This window comes from Spermophilus citellus (genome assembly GCF_964194105.1).
Source record: "Spermophilus citellus genome assembly, chromosome: 3".
Classification (NCBI taxonomy): Eukaryota; Metazoa; Chordata; class Mammalia; order Rodentia; family Sciuridae; genus Spermophilus; species Spermophilus citellus.
The window spans coordinates 26,462,319-26,485,693 of record NC_138184.1 but is presented as its reverse complement, the minus strand read 5'-3'; positions in this window follow the sequence as shown (position 1 = coordinate 26,485,693).

Here is a 23,375-nt window from a genome sequence, read left to right as displayed (position 1 = left end):
TGGCCTTTAACATCCTTGTGTGTTCTTTACAATGGATGACCAGTCATCTCTTTTTCTTGTGAGGGTGGGTGGGTGGGTGGGTGGGGGAGTACCAGGGATTGAACTCAGGGGTACTCGACCACATCCCCAGCCCTATTTTGTATTTTACTTAGAGACAGGGTCTCAGTGAGTTTCTTAGTGCCTCACCATTGCTGAGGCTGGCTTTGAACTCTCCATCCTCCTGTCTCAGCCTCCCGAGCCGCTGGGGTTACAGGTATGTGCCACTGTGTGCAGCGCCAGTCACTTCTTAATATCTGTGATTACTACCTCTGTCTGATGATTTCTATTTTGTTGCTGTCCTCCTTTCAGCACCATAGACAGAATTTGCTTGAAAATGACCAATGGCAGGCCTGAGATCAGGGCTGGAGAGAGTCAGCCACATTTCAACAGAAACATGAGTCTGAAATAAGTAAATAGCCTAGAACCGAGGTGTTTAAGGAGGCAGTGTGGGTGATCCAGATAGAAAATGCAAGAATACCAGCACAGTAGCCCTGAGCCTTCTGATAGCTTGGTAGGAAGTAGGGAGGTATCTAAAAATAATTTAGGGAATGTATTCAGCCAATGTTCAACTCATTTAAACGGGTGGCAGAGTGGCATATGATTACCTTGAACTTGATAATCATACAGAATTATCTTTGATAGTTGTCTCCATGAATCCTCTCGGATAATGTATCTGTGTATCCAACTGCAGCATCACTTTCAACATTATAGCCAGGGGAAGTAGGAAACGTGGTGTTTTTTCCCTCCATCAGCTCCAGTGCTCACACATCTAACAGGCCTTGGAATGCAGAGGTCACCTCTCCTCTCAGACCCTGATGGAGATATTGAGCATGGCCTTCTCTCCCCAGGACCCCATCACCAGAAGGAGCCATTAATGTGAGCAGTCCTGCAAGCATGTTTTTCCCATCCCTGTCCTGAACTAGAAAACCCTTTTCCTCAAAGGGCAGTGGGTGACAAGGGTCACCATGAAAGGCAGATCATACTTAGGAAAGACTAGGAACCACCTAAAATCACCTCATGTGCCTCCAGAGATGTATGTGTCCTGCCTACCTTTAGGAAATAACCACCCGTAGCATATATGGTGGGGTAAAGAATCATCTAGTTTTTCGACTAATTTCAGCCTCCCATCTTCTTGGTCACTCCCCTGAGATCTAAATCCTGAGAGCAGTGAGACTGCAAAGTGGAAACCATGTTGGAAAAATATTGCCTTCATCACCTCTGGACCATGACGTAGATTTCACCTCCACCCCCTGCCTCAGTCCAAGTAGAATCATAGAGCTTTGTGTATGAGTCTGCTCTCTTTTGTTACTCTGCCACAAATTTCTGTAGGTCCTTACATGATTGTGTTTTCCTTAATAAGCAGGAATTCTAGGGATGAGGAACAAATGGTATTGAATTCCTCCCCTAAATGCAGGCGTAAGGCAAGTTCCTTACTGGGATGATTCAACCTGAATACCTAATTTCAAAGTCACCATGCCAAGCACAGTGGCACATGCCTGTAATCCCATTGACTTAGGAGACTGAGGCAGGAGAATAGCAATTTTAAGGCCAGCAGAGTCACAAGTTTGGGGCCAGCCTCAGTAACTTTGTGAGGGACCCTATTAAAAAAATAAAAAAGACTGGGGATGTAACTCTGTGGTAAAGTGTGTCTTAGCTCAATCCCCAGTACCAAAGAATGAAAAAGCAAAACAAAACCAGGTAATTATTTTTAAAAATTATTTTTTTAACTAGGCCAAAACATTCAAATTACAAAAGGTCACGTTGAAAAGTAACCCTCCCCCCTCATTTCCAGTTCTTTTCCTCAGTGGTAAATTGTGTTGTCAGTTTCTTTGCACCTTTTCTTTCTTTCTTTTTAAATTTTATTTAATTTTGTGTGCTGGAGATTAAATCTAAGGCCTTGTGCATGCAAGGCAAGCACTCTACCAACTGAGCTATCTCCCCAGCCTTTCTTGTGCATGTTTAATAATGGCTAACCTTCAAAGTAGATGTCAACTGTGCTGTATTACACTGTACTCATAATTTCTTTGCAAGTTTTCTAATGATAGTTTAAGTAATCTTTGTTCCTTTCATGCCCCCTGTTTTAGTGGTGCAAGTAATATATTTGGGAGGTGATCCAAGGAGCAGAAATGAAGGAGTGACAAGGAATTGAGAGAAATAAAGACAGGAACACAAGCATAAATACTTACTCCATCAAAAATTTTATTTTGGACATATTAAGTTTGAAATATATTTGATTTATTTATTCAAAAAATTATTAGACATTCAGTAAAGAAGTTAAAATGGCAATTGGCAAAAAGAGTCAAATTATTCATTATCAGTAAAATGTAACTGATTACTATTTGGTTTCTCTAGCAACAAGTTTCCTCACTTGGCATAACGTCTGCAAAACTGCCCAGGCTTTCAGCCCTGGTGACTGATGTTAGTTAACAGGAGAGTGAGCATTCTATCAGGCTCCATTTAGAGTCCATAACATAAACAACTCGTCTTTCCTCTTGGTGTCAGCTGCTTTCCAGATGCTAAAGTCACCCCCAAGATCTTTTATTGCATTAAAAAATGGTCCCAGATGACACTTCCCACAAATTTCATGCTCATGTCTATCTTCTATAGGTTTTTGACATTTTACTCCACCAAGAGAAAGCCATTATCATGCTCATTTATTTTTCATGAAGTGCTGTAACAGGAATGGTGGTTCAGCCAGTGAAGCTGAAAGCCATATTAATAATGCATGTTAAGTAGGACTGATAGGAAGTGTTAGAGCGAAGAGGCAGGTGTGTGGCAATATGGTCACACACAGCATCCCTCTGCATTTGAGACTGGTAATGAAGGCATTGACAGGGAATCTTTAAGTTTCAGCTTAAGTTAGTGATTAATGAACAGAAAAGCCATCAGAGGGTGCTTCTAACTTAAGAAGTCTTTCCAAAAAAATATCTCTAAAAGTTTTGTATCAGACTGTGCCTTAGGTCTTAGAATGTCCATAATAACTAACCCTCTTAAAGGTTTTCTGAGAACATGTGGTAGCAGAAGCTGGCTTAAAGAAACCTGTAATTGATACTGTAGTGAACTTTATCCAGTTCCCTATTCTGTTCACAGATGCTATGCTGTGTTCGGGTTTCTACCCTTCTTCGCCAGCCACCTGCAGCAAAGGCTGGCCACAGGCCCAGCAGGCAGGTCCCCACTGTTCTCAGGCAGCAGCGGTGGTTCTCCCATTTCCCTTTGCAGAGATTGGTTTGGACATGGCCATGTAATGTCATTCTGACCAATAAAACAGAGATCTGCAGGGGGATTCCAGGAAAGACTGTCTTGCTTCTAATAAAAGACACACAGGAAAAGATGGTCTTTTTTTCCTTCTAGACATAACTGCAACCAGATGTGAAAGCTGGCACTAGGGGCAGTAAGCCATCTTGTAGCAGAAAGCCAACACCCTAAACTGGATTTGGACCTAAAGCACTCTCCTTCGCCTCCCTGCTCTGCACCACCACCTCCTCCTTCTTCTTGTAGTTCCAAGGACTTAGCCCAGGGCCCTGCCCATGTTAGGCAAGTCCTCTACCACTGAGCTACATCCCAACCCCTCCCCTTTCTTTTATGAGACTGGGCCTCACTAAATTGCCCATTCTGACCTGGAACTTGCAATCCTCCTGCCTCAGCTTCTGCAGGAGCTGGGATTACAGGCATGCACCTCCATACCCAGCTGGAGCACTTCCTCTAAAAATTTAAAAAAAAAAAATATATATATATATATATATATATATATATATATATATATATATATATATATATATATATATATATATATTTGTTTATTTCAGTGCTAGGAATTGAAGCCAGGGGCACTCTACTGGTGAGTTACATCTTCAGCCCTTAAAAAAAATTATATTTTTTAAATTTTAAGAAAGGATCTTGCAAAATTGCCCAGGCTGTTCCAGAACATGTGATCCTCCTGCCTCAGCCTCTCAAGTAGCTAAGATTTACAGGCCTGGGCCACCATGCCTGGCTAAAAAAATGTTTACCAGAACAGCAGGATAGGAAATAACTTGGTCCTTGAAAATGTCATTGAACCACTGAATTATCCAACCTTGGAGCTGTCCTGTCCTTGGGCTTCCAGCTGGAGGATAATAAATTTCCTTGCCTCAGCTAGATGAGCTCAGGATTCTTTCAAAGTTTGTGCTAAAAACATTCTGACTGCTAATAGTCCAGTGCAGTGACACATGCCTGTAATCCCAGCAGCCTCAGGAGGCTGAGGCAGGAGGATGGAGAGTTCAAAGCCAATCTCAGCAAAAGCAAGGCACTAAGCAACTCAGTGAGACCCTGTCTCTAAATAAAACACAAAATAGGGCTAGAGATGTGGCTTAGTGGTCAAGTGCCCCTGAGTTCAATCCCAAGTAGCCCTCCACCCCCCAAAAAACCATTCTGACTGATATTGAATTTATATATGCCCTTTTGATTCAGAGTCTAAGCTCTCTGGCTACTGGGGAGGCTGAGGCAGGAGGATCGCAAATTGGGGGCCAGCTTGGACAACTTTGTGAGACCCGATCTCAGAATAAAACTTTTTTTTAAAAAGGGTGGGGGATGTAGTTCACTGGTAGAGTGCTAGTCTAAGCATGAATGAGGCCTTGGGTTCAATCCCTAGTACCACAAAAAGAATTATAACAGTGCTTCAGGTGGGTTCTTTAGATGCTGAGCCAGAGACAGAGGGTAAGGTACACATGATTTCTTGAGGTTATGCTCTCAGGAGAAACCAGTACAGGAAGGAGTGAAGCAGAAAAGGAAAGGGGGATAGCGATGAGCAAGGTTGTAGTCTCAGGGTAAAGTCTAGCTTTGGCCGGATCCATGGGAGGGAGGCTCTGGAATGTTGTCCAACATGGTATCCACTAGCTACTACATGTAGCCACTTAAGTTTAAATTAACTCAAGGGAAATAAAATGTAAAGTTCAGTTCTTTAGTCATAGGCAAAGTGCCCAAAGGTCACAGGAGAAGTTCACAGGTAAAGTCATCAACCACAGCACTCACAGCGACTCCAAACTTACAGCTCTGGAAAGGTATCCAGGTTGAGTACCAACAATGACCACTGACCACTGCATCTAAACAGGCACAAGCGGGGCATGCAGTGCTTCTGGAAGAGTGATTAGGCAACACGCCTTCCCTGTGATCTGCGCTTGGAATTCAAATTCTCCAGGGATTGCTTCTAAGGAGCACCTTTAATTCCTGTCAATCTTAAGGGTTCAGACATATGCCAACTATATAAACATATCTGATGAGCAGGTTCCTCCAGTGAGCTCTTATTGAAGGAGGGACAATGGAGGCTCGAAGTACAGACTCCAAGGGAGAAAGAGATCTGACCCAATGAGTAAGACCCGGAAAAAATTGCCTGAATATTAGGAGAGGGCTGAGCACTCTAAACAGAACTTGCAGCTTCTGCTGGAACTATCTCAACCAGCCACTGTGTCATACAATAGAAGAGGGCATACTTTTATTTTTTAAATTAAGTACTAATTAAGCCACATAGATTTTCCTATATTTTATGTCTATTTGTCTATTTTTTGGTTGCCTCTTCATTTGACACCAGTTTTGTAATCCCATCTTCTGTAAACAGAATAAAGTATTTAGTCTTTTGCATGGTTGATGAAAAGTCATTGCTATTGTCATTATAATTACTACTTTAGAAGCATTTCTTTTTGCTTCATAACTTGTTATGGGAGATGCCACATTTCTACCTTTCTCCTTGGTTCCTCGATCAAGTGTTACTTCTTGTCTGGGGGACAATCCTCAGAAACACAGCCATGTGATCTCACACTCCACGGCCTCCCACAAGCTGCTGCCAGGGCAGTTGGTCTAGCTCAAGTCAGATCCTCACTGCCCATTGGTTTAGTCCCTGTCAGGGAAGGGTTAGGAGGTGGGAGTTGGTAGGACAAAATGGTCATGAGTCTGAGTCATAATCACCCCTAAGCAGGAAGTCCTTGGTGTCAAAGATAGAATCCAGAAGCTAAACGACACTAACAGCAGTTGGCACCTGCAACTCTGCGTAGGGGCTGTTCTCTGGCCCCTGAGACCCACTTTGCTCATCTGTGTGGCGAGCTGCAGATGTCCGGGAATTATTGTGCTCCTTCCCCATCCTTCAATCAACCATTAGTGGAAGTTAGTGTATGAACACCAAAAAGCCTCATCCCTTGGGTGGGATACCTGAGCATTAGTCCACACTGGCTCCCCAGTTTCCCATCATAATTGAGCTCCAGTTGTGCCCCTGCTACCTGGCCAATAGTGCCCAGGTGTCCTTTATTTGGCTACCTTTCCTATCTTGTCTCACTTCCCCTGCTGCTGGGTTTCTCTGTCTCCTTGCCCTTGAGTTACTGTCTCAGCAACTGGTTCTGGGTACACTCAACTAAGGTACTAGATGAAGTTCACTAGAGCCAGTTGTCACTGGGGACTGTGTGATGTGGACATAGTGCTAGCAGCCAGCATCTGGGGGATGTTGAGGATGGAATCCTATTGATGTGACTAGAGTTCATTTATCAGAACTGGGTCACTGTAACCAGAATCCAGTAACATCCATGCTGACACATAGCTCTGGGCAAGAGCCAATGGAATGCCTCCTTGATCAGGCTGATTGGGCCTGGGGGCAGGAGGCTGGGCTGCAGCTTAGGGCACAGTAAACTCAGCTGTGGTCAGAATCTGAGGAAACAGCCTGATACTGATGATTAATTCTCCAATCCAGCTTCAGAAGACTGGCTCAATTTTGTCTTTCTGGTTTGCAAAGGGGCAACACTGTGCTTTGTCAAGCCACAGCAAGGAAAAGGTGCTTCTTTAGAACCTCTTTTCAGATTTGGCAGACATTAGTTTAAAAAAAATCTTTCTGCCTGGATTCTCTCTTTCATCTTCTCTGCTCATGAATCACGAGGGAATACAGGCTGCTCTAAAAGACTTCACATTTGTCCTGACCCAGCTAAATTGCATGCCAGGTATACAGGTCAGGACTCTGTCTCTTACAAGTGACAGAAACCCAACTAAAACCAGACTAGGCAGAAAGAGAATTTATCACTTCAGATAAGTGGGAATAGTCCCGGTTTAGTTTAGAGAGTGGGAAGAATAGGAATAGCCAAAAATCCAGGGACTCATAGACTGAATACCATTTTTTTTAATTGGTTGTTCAAAACATTACAAAGCTCATGATATATCATCTTTCATACATTTGACTCAAGTGAGTTATGATTCTTGACACAGGTTATCTCTACTCTTCTTTGTGTATTCATCTTATTCTCTCTCACTGCCCAAGGCACCTTGAATCCCCGCAGCAGTCCAAGAGTCACTGACCTGCTCTCAGCTTAACAATGCCAGCAGAAAGAGACCTGTGTTATCACTTCCCTGGGAAGATACTGATAAGCACTGCCTGGGTCTTACATCTGTTTCATGGCCCATATAATGGACAATCATATAATAGACAATCAATAAATACTCTTGAATGTATGAATAAGGTTATAATGCCCTATGTATCTGACATAGCACTTATTGCTGCTAATTAATATATTTTAGTTTATGCTTCTATATTGAGATTCTGGTTTATATGCACTTGTTTCTAGGAGATGCCTGCTTCCAGGGTGTTGAGGAGATAGTTTCTGAACCTGCACGACTAAGAGCTTTGCTAGATTCAGCAAGGTAATCAAATGCTCCCCTCGGGGTCCCTGGATGGCAGTCTGTTCTACTGCCTCAGATAACCACCTGGACTATAGGGCTGATGGAGCCAGCTTTATCTAATTGAATCTCTACACTGAAAACTTATCTGTGACTTATTGCATATATTTTTGAAACTTATATTTACAATATCAGTATGAAGTGATTATTGTCTCCATTTAATAACAGAGTCTCCAAGCACATATTGGGTAAGTCAGTGTTGCCCAAGATATGCTTTCCAGAACACAAGCCCCTTGGAGATCCATGAAAAGGGGTTCTGTGGTCAATGATGATTGGGAAGCCTTTGATTGATTCACCATGCATGTTAGTATGTTAAATGTTCTGAAAGAAACTGCAGTTAAGAAATCTATATGATCTGAAATCTGCTTAAAGTTGATCAAAAGGATTTTGCAAAGTTATTGAACATTAAATCTCTTGTTTCTGCATGTGACTTCAGTGTTTCCTGTTGTTTTCACAGAGGATCTATCTCTTTCCACTCTAAGGCTAATCACTGAGTCATCAGTGCTTGTGATTCTGCCTTTACCCATTCTCAGGTATCTTCCCTCTTTTTTATTTCATGGTGGATCAACATCCTCTCCCTCCAGGATCTTCCCCATCAACTTTTACATAAACTTAATAGTCTTACCAAGTCCTTGTTTTGAACTTGGCCCATGGATCAGGAACATCTACATCATTTAAAAATGCAGATTCTAGCTGGGCACAGTGTAGCATGCCTGTAATCCCAGAGGCTCAGGAGGCTGAGGCAGGAGGATCTCATGTTCAAAGCCAGTCTCGGCAATTTAGTGAGGCCCTAAGGAACTTAGTAAGTCCCTGTCTCAGAAAGGGAGGGGTGAATCTGGGGATGTGGCTTAGTGTTTAAGTGCCCCTGGGTTCAATCTCTGGTACCCCTTCCCTCAAAAATTGCAGATTCTGAGGTCTCAATCTAAACCCACTGAATTATCTGTATTTTAACAAAAGCCCCTAGAGATCTGTATGCACATTAAAGTTTGGAAGTCCTCCTCTAAACTACAGCCAGATTTCTCTGGTAAAAATGCAAATCAGATCTTATTTAACCTCTGTTAAAAATACCCCTGTTTTCCAATATTCTTTCCTCCCTCCCTTCTATAACTCCTAACATTTTCTGAAATGAGGTGAAAGTCATCAATGAGCTGGGTAGTCATTGGTTCTACCTTGGTGATAGTGTCTGACTTCTTTGCTCTGAGATTTTTTTCCCAGTGCTGGCATGTATGCTAGGAAAGTGCTCCACCACTGAGCTACACCCACAACCTCTGCTTTGTGAATTTTGCACTATGTAACACAGTCAGATCACAATGCACAGTCTACTTGTAGAGGACTTTGATTCTTATTTGTTGCATAAATGACATCCTCAGCGTGTCCTGATCAACCCTGCCTGATGTATGAAAGTATTAGAAGATGGGTGATGGAGGTAGGGAAAACACTTGAGAAATAAATTCTACCTCAATGTCAAGTCAACTCAAGAAAAGTAATGGAGACCAGGAGAGGCAATGCCAGTTTATTGATGTTTGTTTATTTGTTTTGGCATTGGGGATTGAACCCAGGGGCACTTTACCACTAAGTTAGATCCCCAGCCCTTTTTATTGTTTATTTTGAGACAGGTCCTCACTAAGTTGCCAAGGCTGGCCTTGAATTTGTGATCCTCCTGCCTCAGCTTCCCAAGTGACTTGGATTACAGGTGCATGCCACCAGGCCCAGCTGACACTGATGTCTATAAGTTTGTACCCAGACAGCACCCTAACAGAAGTTTCCTTTGATTGCTTATATCCTCCACCCTAGGAGTGGGGGTGGGTAGGTTTCATGAATAGAGAAAAGGGCAGGTTACAGAGGACAACATCTCCCAGCATGTGAGTGATACTCTGGTGGTTGTCAGTAAGCCACAGTCCATCAGGGCTGTCGTCTAGCTGTCTGGGGTGAAGTCCAGAGTAGTTGCCTCACAACAGAAACATCTTTATCTGGAAACAGGTTGGGGACAATTCCTTTGGACTGCATCCATAACCTGTCTGGGTTGGGCCAGCTGCTGAGTTGTCAGAGTTGGTGGCTGGGGCCTATTGTTAAATGTCAGTATTTTCACTGTCATCCCACACTGCTGAGCTGTGGCATCTGTCCCATGGCCCTGGGAAAACAGGCAATTCTTCCATACCCAGTAGGAAAAGATACAAGAAAGACTGTCTTTCTTTCAAAGATTGTTCAAACCAGTAGCAGGTCAGGGTACTCTGCATCATGCCCTCTCAAATGGAGAAAGAAGAGAATTCTAGAATCCTATACTTTTCATAACATTAGAGATTGCAGTTTGCTAAGTATGATTTTTGCAAAGATGATTCTGTAATGAAATGTAAACTTCAAAATGTAGAATAAATAATACATTTATTCAGGATATTGCATGAGTGTTTGTATATGTGGATTAAAATCTACCACCCTGAAAGTGTCTCATGATCAAGACAGGATATGAGAATTATATCATGTTTGAAATATAGAAAATGGGAGGTTGAGAGTGCTGAGCAGATGGGAAATTCTACAAGTAAAGATGCCCATCAATGCTGGTGTCTTGATTTCTCCGGAAGTTGAATCTGGAACTGCTTGTCTTTGGGTGTGACTCCTTGGGAGCTGTTGAACTGGGGTATGTAGAAAGATCTGGGTTGAGAGCACTCTTCAGGGGAAGGAATGCTGAAAAACGGCTTGGACTGGAGGTGGGGCAGTTGGAGCTTTTGGCTGACACCAAAGGCCCCAACTGCCCAAAGTGAGGACAGTGTGACCCGACACTCTTCCCCTGGCTGCCAAGAGAACTGCCAAGGGCAGTGTTACCCTGATAGAAGGAGGGCACACATGCTCCTTCTCTGAAGGTCTGAAAGATCAGCTAAGCTCATCCCAGAATGCCTCCAGATGAAAACCTGGCTGTCACAGTGGCACATGCCTGTAATCCCATCAGTTTGGGAGGTAAGGCAAGAGGATTACAAATTCAGGTTCAGCCTGGGTAACTTAGCAAGATCCTGTCTGAAAATGAAAAATAAAAAGGATTGAGGATGTGGCTCAGTGGTAGAGTGACCCTCAGCTCAATCTTCAATACTGCAAAACGACAGTAAAAAGGCAAGTTTGATTCTTTGATATTGCCTTCATCTATTCTTAGAGGAGCCTAGCACTCAGAAACCCTGTTTAAGATAAGAAAATCCTTTGCTTAGGTGTTGAAAATAAAAGTCCATGGTTAGGAAAAAGTCAGTGAAAAAGTCTTTGTCCTTTTATTTTTTATTTTCTTGAATTACATGTGTGACCCTTTAAAAATTGGTGGCAGAATAAAAAGATTATTTACAATAACAGGATCTTTCGTTTGCTAAGGGCAAAATCAATCTTCCTTATTACTTTTGAAGATTGCCTCACCTGCACAAGAAGACAGAGGTGATAAAGGTAGGAATGCAAGATTGGAGAGGTGGAACAAAGAAAGTGCTGTTTCAGGAAAGGAGAGGCAGAGGTGGCCAAAGTCCCTGGACAGGTTGGAGAAGGCAGAGCCAAACAAGGCTGGAGTGGGCCTGGAGGATTAAGACAACAACCCAGAGGGCAGTGATAGGGCTTCTTGGGAGAGAAAAGATACGTTTAATGCCAGTATTAGGGCTGGGAATGTAGCTCAGTGGCAGAGCTCTTGCCTCGCATGTGCAAGGAGTGGAATAGTGGGTGCTATGCATGCCCTTTGTTCTCCATAGGAAATCTACCTCTCTAGAAACCTAGATTCCAGAGTAAAACATCAGTTTCTCAATATGATGTGAAAGAGTCTGTTTTCTTTGGAAGATTTGTTTCAATTTCAGAAATTCCTGATTTAGTTCCTGTTCCGAGATTGAGGTAGGAAGGGGACATTGCCTACCCTTGGAGCTCAGCTACGTGTTGGCTGTATAAAAATAGTAATTCCCATTATAAATATTCAAAATTTACAGAAATGCACAAAATAAAAAGTGAAAATTTCACTTCTCCTATTCCGATTAACTATACTGTTTTGAGGTTAACCTATCCTTCAATATCTGGTATAGATCCTTCAATATTTTTCCTAAGCAGTATAGACACATAAAAAAATTGATTGATTATTTGGCTCAAAATGAATTCGAGGTTGAAAGGACTTTAGCATTTCAAAGTAATAAAATAAACTTATCTTTTTTCCTCTAGTATTTTAATACCTTACTTTGCGGAGGAGTTGGGGAATGAATCCTTCAAGATATCAACCTATTATATAAATATTCATTCACACCTCATAGAAACTTGGTGATGGTCTTTACAGATAAACAGAAAAAGCTAGGCAGTAGTGCATGGGACTGTACTTGGGAGGCTGGCAGGGAGGATCACTTGAGTGTGTAAGTCTGACATCAGCATGGGCGACATAGCAAGAGCTGTCTCAAAAACAAAACAAACAAAAAACAAAAACAGAGAGAGAGAGAGAGAGAGAGAGAGAGAGAGAGATACAGAAATTAAACACTTTTCTCCCATCATAGGCAATAAATGGCAAAACTGGGATTTGGATTCAGCTAGTCGATTTTAATGTCAATATGGTTATTCATTTTGCTACTCAGCCTTTCTACATAGAGCCCAATATCAATATGTGGCAAGTAATTCTTTTTCTTCTTCTTTTAAACCATGACATAAATACAATATCCAAATATTTGCAAGAGTGAATTTGTTTACTTAGAAGTCTGATTGACAAGTAGTTATTTAGTAAGGAACAGGGAATTTGACACCTTCCTACTTGCACTACACCAACCATTCTCTTTGTTACCAAGAGACCTCATTCCTGAAATGAGATTTATTTCTCAGTCTATTGTTGGGTTTCCCCTTCATATGATTGTACTTGTTTAATTATTGAGTTATTGGCTGTGTAAATATTTTTAGGATGTGACATGTTTACATGTCACAGAACAGCTTTAAAAAGTTTTAGTAGGGTGTATCTTAGACAAGTGAAGGAAGGATTAAACATACTACAGTTCAAGACCACAAGAAAATTCAAAAAGCTTGTGGTCACTTTCCAATTCTGTAGCTGAGATCATATGACTCTGGGCAAATGTTATTTTCTGTTTGTTTTGCTTTGTTTGCTTATATTTTGTGCCTATTTGCCAAACAGGGGCAGTAACATTAATAATTGTCCCATAGCTTACTTCCTTTTGGTCTCTGATGTGAATTAAATCAAAACAAACATAAAAAAACAACCACCACCACCAAAAAACAAACAAACAAAAAACCCTAACCCTCTAAAGATAAGTTATTCCAGTCTGAAAAGTTGGTTAAATTCCAAGGAGAGTCACTGTCTAAGTTTAGACTCTGATGGGTAGATATTTCCTCCAGGGAAGATTTTCCAACAGTTTTATAACTGTAATTTATATTGCCTTAAAATAGTCTCATGCAAAAGTAAATATTAAAAACATATTTCAAAGAATCACAACAAAATTCATCAGAACAGTATAGTACAAGTATTTTGATTTCAAGATCTTTGTTACTTGCTTAACAAAAGTTATGCTTTCTCTATTCTCTCTCTCCCTTTCCATATAATATATATAGATATAAGTGTATCTGTATATAAATATGTATATGTATGTGCATGTGTGTGTTTGTGTGTGTGTGTGTGTGTGTGTGTGTGTGTGTGTGTGTATGATTTCTTCCCCGAGACAAGTGCTAGGAAATCTGGTATGTAAAGAAAAACACAGCCATTACACTTTCACATTTGAGGATAGAGTTCTGAATGTACAAAACAAAGTATTTCCTTTTTTTTTTTTGCAACCAAGAAAGTATACACTGAGAAGGGAACTGGAATATCAGTCATTAAATCATTTTGGATCAAAGACTTGGAGAACTCAGAGATCTGTCGGGAGGAGCCCAAGTCACCACAGTAAGTGATTCAGAGATAGCATGAGTGGTGGCCTGGGCATGGACTTTAGAGCCATGAAAGCTCTGAGTTCAAATGCTGCCTCTACCATGTCCAAGCTGTGTTACTGTGGGTAAGATTTTTAATCTCTCTGAGAGTTTATATTTTTATTTTAAAATTTTCATACAGTAAAATTTGGTGTATGTGGTGTAAAGTTTTCTTTCTTTTCTTTTTTTTTTTTTTGGTTTTGACAAGTGACTAAATTTGCACATCTACTACTACAGTTATGTTATATGCTGTTTCATAACCCCAAATATATTCTCATTCTGCCCTTGTAGTTAACACTACCTTTCCCCATTCAACTCCTAGTAATTCACCCATGTGTTCTGTCTAAAGCAAAAAGTTTTCAGAATGTCATAGGAGTCATCTGACTTTTTTCACTAAGCAAAACCTACTTGAGATCTGTCCAGTTTGTTGCATGTGTCAATAAGTCATTCTTTCTATTGTAGAATAGTATTCTGTGGTATGGATGCATTATGGTTTGTTTATCCATTCACTGGCTGAAAGAGATCTGTTTTTTTCTTTGGGGGGGTGGGGGGTACCAGGGATTAAACTCAAGGGCACTCGGCCACTGAGCAATATCCCCAGCCCTATTTTGTATTTTATTTAGAGACAGGGTCTCACTGAGATGCTTAGTGCCTCGCTCTTGCTGAGACTGGCTTTGAACTCGAGATCTCCTGCTTCAGCCTCCTGAACTGCTGGGATTACAGATGTGTACCACCGTTCCTAGCATGATTTTGAGAATTAGTGTCTTCCAGGGAATGTTTTCTTTTTTCTACATGGTTAAGTTTGTTGACCTCAACTTATTTCCTTATAATACCTTTAAGATCTGTGGTGACATGCCCTCTTCAATTGATACTTAGTGTTTCTCTTTCTCTCAACAAGCCTTACTAGGGGTTTATCAATGTTATTGGTTTTTTTTCTCTATTGATTGTCCATTTTATATTCCATTGATTTTGCTCTTTATGAATTCACTCCTACTTCGGATTTAATTTGTACTTATTTTTCTAGCTTCTTAAAATAGAAGTTTATCCATTTTCATTTTTTCTTTTCTAATATAAACATGCAATGTTTTAAGTTTCTTCTAAAGATTGCTTTAGCTGTACCTAACAAATTTTGATATGATCTATTTTCACTTTCATCCAGTCAAAACATTTCTTTCCTTTGTGCTTTGATCTTTTACTCAAGAATTATTTGGAATGGAGAGGTTTAAGTTCCAGATATTTGGGGATTTGCTTTCTATCTTTTTGTTACTAATTTCTTTTATTTTCTTTCTTTCTTTCTTTCTTTCTTTCTTTCTTTCTTTCTTTCTTTCTTTCTTTCTTTCTTTCTTTCTTTCTTTCTCTGACAGTCTCACTGAATTGCTCAGTGCCTCACTTTTGCTGATGCTGGCTTTGAACTAGAGATCCTCCTGCCTCAGCCTCCAGAGCCACCTGGTTCTGAATATATTTTTTGCAGTACTAGAAATCTAACTCAGGGCCTCACACATGCAAGGCAAGCTCTACCACTGAGCTACAGCTCCAATCCAAGATACAATTTAAATATGAAGAGAAAGGTAAAAGCAGAAAAAAGAATACAACGCATTTCACACATCAAGTTCTCTTGGCAACAGACTCTGAGTTTTTTTGTTTGTTTGTTTGTTTGTTTTTTTTGTTTTTTGGGTTTTTTTTAACAGATTTTTTGGAATTTGGGTAGGATGCAAGAACCCTGGGTAATGCAGATTACTTCAGCTGAGGAGTGAGCCACTAGCATCGAGCACTACCAGTCACTGGGGCAATGAAAGCTTCAGTCCTAAAAATACATCAAAGCAACACACTGAGAGTCCACTACATGAGATGAAACATGAATCCTAAGAACATTAGTATGGTTGCATGAATATCAAGTAAAGTCGACTTTAAGATAAGGAGTAAGATAGCACAAATGTAAAGAAGGACATTTCAAAATGATAGAAGTCAATTCATCAAGAAATTAGTGATCTCAAGTGCTTATCTACCTAATAACAGAGCTTCAACACACATGAAAGAAAAAACTGATAGAACCAAAAGTAGAAGATTTAAAAGCTCCAAATATAGTTAGAGATTTTAACATCATCTCTTTCTATACTTGATAGAACAAGTAGACAAGAACTTCAGCAAGGGGCTGGGGTTACAGCTCATTGGTTAAGTGTGGGAGACCAACCTTGCACATGAATAAATCAGACTCACTGGCTGGGTGCTGAGACGCTCAGTCACAGAAATGTGGCAGAGCTTTCCCCACCCTTCTTGGGTTCAAGGGTCTGTGTCTCATGCATGGGTATGTCTTGCTATAGTCCCATGGGTGAAGCTATGCTCACCTGTTTCTTTGTAATATAATACCTTGCCCTGTTGAGGATAGAATCTTCCAAGGAAGTGCCTTGTGTGTGTCCTCTTCTCTTACTGTGCCCTTGGGTGTGGCCTACCCAGATGTCAGTCAACCTGTTAACAGTGGACATCATGAAGCTAGACTCAGCCCCCTGAAACCTGACCCCTTGCCTCATTTGAATAGCTTCTCCTCAATAAAAGGGGTCAGCACAGTGCTCTCTCTCTCTCTTCCTGCGGACCCTTAAGGTCAGAGGAGCCGTCACAGCGACCTCAAAGAAAAGGTATTTGTGACTCTTGTGTGGTTATTTTGCGCAGCCCAGTTAGCCCAGTTTTCCTGGAGTGACCCCTGAGCCTTTTAGTCATGAACAGAAATCCAGCAGTTAAGCATGTATGTGAAGACTTGGGTTTAATCTCCAGCATCCCCTTAACCCAAATCAGTAGGAATCTGGAGGGTTTGGCATAGCCACTTATATTTATTCACCTTTTTGGAAAACATACCCAACAACAGAATACACATTTTTTTTATGAGTACACATAGAACATATACCATATGTTTTTTCATAATATATTTCAATATATTTCAAAAGATTAATAGTATTCAGTATGTTCTCTGACCACAAAGGAATTGAATTAGAAATTAGTAACAAGCCAGGAGCAGTGGCACACACCTGTAATCTCAGCAGTTAGGGAGACTGAGGAAGGAGGATCATGAGTTCAAAGCCAGCATCAGCAATTTAAGGAGGCACTAAGTAACTCAGTGAGACTCTGTCTCTAAATAAAATACAAAATAGGGTGGGGATATGGCTCAATGGCCAAGTGCCCTTGAGTTCAATCCCTAGTACCCCAGCCAATATGTTGAAGTTGAACTGATTAATCAATTATATTTACATAATGAAGCCTCCATAGAAACCCCAAAAGACTGGCTTCAGGGAGCTGCTTGATAGCTGAATGGATGTTCCTGGAGGGGGCTGGATGCATGGATGTTCTTGGAGGGGGCTTTCCCAGAGAGAGCACTCTTTCCCATACACCTTGTCCTAATGAATCTCTTCATCTGTATCTTTTATAATATACTGGTAGATATGAGTAAAGTATTTTCCTGAGTACTCTGTGCCACTCTAACAAATTCATTAAATCCTAGGAGGGGGTTATGGGAACACTGATATACAGCTAGCAGATCAGAAGCACAGGTAAGACAGACTTCGGCTTATGATTGGCATTGGAAGTGGAAAACAGTCTCGGGGAATAAACTCTCAATGTGTGGGATCTGGCATTAACTCCAGATAAAGAATTGAATTGAATTAAAGGACAATCAGCTAGTGTCTGGTGCAGACTCTGCAGAACTGACTGATAGCTGTCAGTGGAGAGAAATCAGAGATCACAAAAGCATTTTGTGTTGTGTGAGTACAGGAGAAACTGAGTTTGTTTTTCCTGTGTCTTACAGACAAGGTTACATGAATTATATAATATGACGTGTAAGAACTATAACAACATATACACTTGTAACTGATTTTAACTTTAATTAGATAAACAGAAATTAAGACTAAAATATCAGTTGGAAAGTAAAATATTGTAAAAGTAAAATATTTATAAAATAAAAATTATAAAAGTAAATATCATTTACATCATATATCGTATTATATAACATCAAAGTAAAATGACATCTTGTTATTGGCAAAATATGAAAATCTATACAGAGCTGTGAAAAAGGTCATTTCCCACACTGTTGTTAGAAATAGAAATTGATATACATTTTGGAGCTTAATTTTGTGTTAACCATGCATATTAGATGGCTCCTTTAATTATATTTCTAGAAACTTATTATTTTCTATAGAAACATATACAATACAGCCATATGCTTATGAAATTATCCACTTTAATATTTCTTTTAATAACAAAAAATGGAAAGAAGTTAGATGCACACTGATATATAAATGTTAAGTTGTACTTCATCTGTGGTATAAAACACTATGTAGCCATTAAAGAAACTAAACTACCTATACTGATTAGAAATAATACTCATAGCATATTAATTGAAAAAAGCAGAATGTGGAATATGTATGATCCATTTTTAAAATAAAACAATTAAAACTAAAATATGTTAATATATAGACAGATAATTAGATTCACATATCTATATTTTTGTAAGTACAGGAAAAAAATAAAATAAAATAAACTGAATTATTAATAGAGGTTACTTAGGGGGATATTATGTTTTTGTTTTTATTACAGTGAATATATATTTCTTTAATAATAAAAAAGATAAAAATAGCTGAGCAGGGTGGCACATGCCTGTCATCCAGGATACTTTGGAGGCTGAGGCAGGAGGATTCCAAGTTTGATGCCAGCCTTGGCAATTTAGCAAGACTGTCTTTAAATGAAAAATAAAAAGGGACTGGGATGGGGCTGGGGTTGTAGCTCAGTGGTAGAGCGCATGCCTTGCATGCATAAGGCCCTGGGTTTGATCCTCAGCACCACATAAAAAAATAAACAAAATAAAAATAAAGATAGTGTGTCCATCTACAACTAAAAATATTTTTATTTTTAAAAAAGGGACTGGGATGTAGCTCAGTGGTAGAGCACTTTACCTGGCATGCATAAGTCCCTGGGTTTGGTCCCCAGCAACACACACACACACAAATAAAATAAATAAAAGTATGTAAGACTGAGGTTGTTTAGGGGAGCAAGATTAACTCCACTATGTGTGTGGGGTATGTTCCAGAATGTTAAACAAGAGAACTGGAAAAAGAAGAAAGGTATGAAGGCATGGAAAATGATAATATACTTCTTTACTCATTAAAAATTTTTTGTATGTTTTTGTGGCACTGCAATTAGAGCCTAGGGCTTTGTGCATGCTAGGCAAGCACTCTACCACAGAGCTACATATCCACCCCTGTAGTCATTTAGATTTTAACATCTATCACGGATGAGGTATGTGTGGGAAAAAATTCAAGGAGGTACACAAAAGCAGGATGTGAAAGACAAGTTAATTTAATATATCTGGATCTTTGATGTGTGTAGAGTAGAACAGGTGCAGTAAGAAGGAAAGAAGGGACTGGGTTGCGATTCCTGGGATTTGAACACTGTCCTGCAGGACAAGGAGGTTTCAGCAGGACAGTAATGTCAGCTATTTAGAATATGATTTGGAAAGAAGCAAATCTGCAAACTGTGAGGCCATTTAAGTGGCGGAATATAATGAAGATTGAAACAGGTAGCAAGGTGAATACAAAAGAAGATGGATTTGAGAAATATTCAGTGTAAAAGAAGACTTGGCGATGTCCAGATATAGGTAATGAATGAGAGAGATGTCTTGGTGGACTTTCACATTTTTTACTTCCATAACTAGGTATATGGAGATGACACTAGCTCATGAAGAAAAGACAGATGGAAAAACAAGCTTAGGAAGATAAGGAAACACAGAAAGAGCCAGTCTGATGATGATGGTGGGTGCTGTGGTATGGATTATTTCAATTATGGATATGTTGAATTTGACGTGTCTACAGGCCATTAACGTAAGTTGTCAATAGGCATTTAAGACTAACAAATTCTGTCAAAATTTAATGTTGGGTGAGTTGCATAACAGGCATAGTTCTTACTGTCCCAGACCTAAGAACCTAGTGGAGGTGCTACAATCTGGAGTTCAAGGGAAAGGTCTAGGCTAGCACTTGCAACATACAGAAAAAGTGTAGGTGAGTCAGAGAGAATGAAGTTCTTACGTGTGTTGCCAAAAGTTTGGTCCTTGTCCTTGATGCCAATCCAATAACAAGGACCCAGTTTTCAGAAAAAGGAAAAAGAAGGTTTATTGCTTTACTAGCAAAGGAGAAACACAGGGGGATCCTGTCCCAAAGGTGTGATTCTGCTCATCAGCAGGAAAAGATGATTCAAAGGCTACCTTCCATTTTTTTTTCTTTTCGAGTTGTAATTGGCTTTTTTTTTTAAATATACCTTTATTTATTTATTTTTATGTAGTACTGAGGATCAAACCCAGCAGCTTGTTCATGCTAGGCGCTCTACCCCTGAGAGACAACCCCAGCTGATGTAACTGGTTTCTTAATTTGGGAGGTTGTCATTTCTCAGATCTCTGGTACCATCCCCAAAGTCTAGAATACTTTGTTCTGATGATGGGACAGATAATCTTCTTAGGATGGAGAAGAAAGCTAATCCTGTTTCCCCTGATATTAGGGATGGAGAGAGATTAGGTAGGAGCAGAGAGAGGAAGAGAAAGAAACATGTCCATTTAAAAAATAAATTGCAGGGTTAGGGTGGTGCACACCTGTAATCCCAGTGACTCAGGAGGTTGAGAAAGGAGGATCACAAGTTCAAAGCCAGTCTCTGCAATGGCGAGGTGCTAAGCAACTCAGTGAGACCCTGTCTTTAAATAAAAATACAAAATAGGGCTGGTGATGTGGCTCAGTGGTTGGATGCCCCTGAGTTTAATAATGGTAATAATAATAATAATAATGTTGCAGGGCTGGGGATATAGCTCAGTTGGTACAGTGCTTGCCTCACATGCACAGACCTGAGTTTGATCCCCAGTACCACAAAATTAAAAAAAAAGTTGCAGTGGCAGAGCAGCAAGGGCTATATTCAAAGCATAAAGTGGACTGCTATTATATTAGAATTTATATAGGTATCATTATTATGAGCTGTATGCTTAAACACATCATTTATTTGAACTTCAGAACAGTTCTACAAAATATAAGATGTTCCAAACAAGGAAAAGGATATGCAGAGAGATTGGCATAGCAGTCATGATCTGCCCTTTCAGCTAAATTTAAAGAATTGGTTTGCTGCATGAGTTCACACTATCCAGTGTGCTACTTTCCTTCATTCTGCAACATTGTATACCATATGTATACATGCTTCACTCATAACCTTCTGGCTTTCCTTAAGCAATGCACTTTGTACACTGTATGTTGCCTAAGTGCCAGAGGACCCAGAGCTGGAGAATGGCCAACTCATATTTTTCTCATATCAAAGACTGTGCTCTTAAAGGCTGTTATGCTCTTGTGGTTATAAGGATTCTGATGAGGTGGAATAAAGTGTGTTATGTGGTGAATCAAAATCGTTGATAAAGCATTTGCCGTCAGAAAGGAGAAAATCAGAGTTAAAGTTTTAGATGTGTATTGATTCATTTGGCTAGAAGCATTTTCTGGCATAATAGTTTCTTTTTTTTAATATTTATTTTTTAGTTGTAGTTGGACACAGTTTGTTTGTTTGTTTATTTATTTATTTATTTATTTATGGTGGTGCTGAGGATCAAACCCAGGGCCTCACACATGCTAGGTGAGTGCTCTACCACTGAGCTACAACCCCAGCCCCAGGCATAATATTTTCTTTTTTTTTTCTTAGAGAGAGAGAGAGAGAGAGGGAGAGAGAGAGAGAGAGAGAGAGAGAATTTTATTTATTTTTTAGTTTTTTCGGTGGACACAACATCTTTGTTTGTATGTGGTGCTGAGGATCGAACCCGGGCCGCACGCATGCCAGGCAAGCGCGCTACCGCTTGAGCCACATCTCCAGCCCTGGCATAATATTTTCTAAGGCTTGGAAAGAAACTTAATAATATCTACTACTGTTATCTGAAGCATAGTTGCTAGTGATGTTATTCTGAAAATTTACAGAAACATGGAGACAGTACTTGAAATTGGAAGGGATGGAAGGATGACAACACTTAGGTGTGATTTATACTTAAGAGGATTATTTCTTTGTGTAGAAAAATACAGGTACCAATTTTACTGAAGAAATAAATTCCTGAGTCTCTGATTATTATCAGGGTGCGAGTTCATTTCAAATGGTCTACTCTGCAGTGAGGTGTGCTCGTCTTTGAGGAGATGAGTTCAAATTAATGACATGGTAAATAGGGGCAGGCAACGTTCCTGTTGGGTTGGTGAAGAACTCTGAGAAGTGGACCCAAGCCAGACCCTTTATATACATATGACCGAATCACAGCCATCTTGAGGTGTTAACCACCATGACTGCCCCTGGGTTATCATGGTCAGGCTTACTAGCACACTATAAGTAAACAAAGCCATTAGAGCAGAAAGTGGAGCTTTACAACCAGAACCTGGAGCCATTGGCTTTATGGAGTCTTAGATATTAGTTTGAGATAAACCAAATACATCCCTGCTTAGATAAAGTTACTTATGTACCAATCTTTCTTTCTGACCCAAATGATGGGTCTTGCTGCCACTTAAGATCATAGGTCCATCACTACATCCCTGATAAACTATACTCAGTAAATCCTGGATTTGTCTCTTTCTCTCTCTTTTTTAATTTCAGGGAACTTTGGGGCTGGTTCTCATACACTTGGGACAGGGTTGTTCTTGAATACTCCAGAAGATGATTTGTATCAAAATTTGTGGCACCCAGTATGGCTAAAGAATTAAAAATACCATAAATTTAATTAAGAACAGACAATGAGAGAATGTTACTTTGCTGAGATCTGCAAGGAGGCTTAATGTTTCAATAAAACTGTGTTAAATGTGATAAAGAGTTTCAATCCAGTTGCCTCTTTTTTTTTTTTTTTTTTTTTTTTTGTGTGTGTGTGTGTGTGTGTGTGTGTCCTAGCAAGGCTAGCTTTTCCCCCCATAATTAGTCCTCTTCTGATCTTGTATTTCTCTAAAGGACATCTCATTTTGATATCTATTTTTCTTATTCTTTTGTGCTTTATTATGGCCTGGGTTAGTAGGGTCTACACACAACACACATACAAATATATACATACCTACATGTAAATATAAGTTTGTCAACATTTGAACTGAGGTATAGCTCAGTTGGTAGAGTGTCTGCCTTGCATGCACAAGTCCCTGGGTTTAATTCCCAGCACCACACACACACAAATCGACAACCTTCGATATGTATTCTTGGCCTTGGCGTAGCCTGTAGCCTACCTGAGGCTCCCACCAATGTAATTGGTAAATATGTTGATTTCAGACTTTCTTTCATTCTATGACTAGAAAAGTTCATGTAATCTCTTCCACAGTGGAGCATTTCACTCAGGGTAACTTGAATCTGTGTTCTTGGGGCAATGGCAACTCAAATTTGGCTCAGGATATTTTATTCCTTTGAAAGCAAAGTTGTTATTTTATGCAGATACATAGTTGGCCAAAGTTCAGGGTTCTGGATGAATCAGGCACATAACATTAATATCTCTGGGGATAATTCCAAGTGTCAGGGGTAAATCTGGACTCTTTAGGAAACTTTTTCAATAACCTGTGAATTTAGTGTCCCCAGGGCCCTGGAATATAGGAAAAAAATGTTTTTGAATGAAAGTGTTAAATTATGATTTTGGTGAAGGTAAAAATAAAGGTAAGTGATGGAGGTATTACAAAATTGGCCTGAAACATTTGGGTTTGTCAGCGATTTAAAGCACTTCCTAACTGGAGGAAGAGGTCAGGGAAGGGAAGATA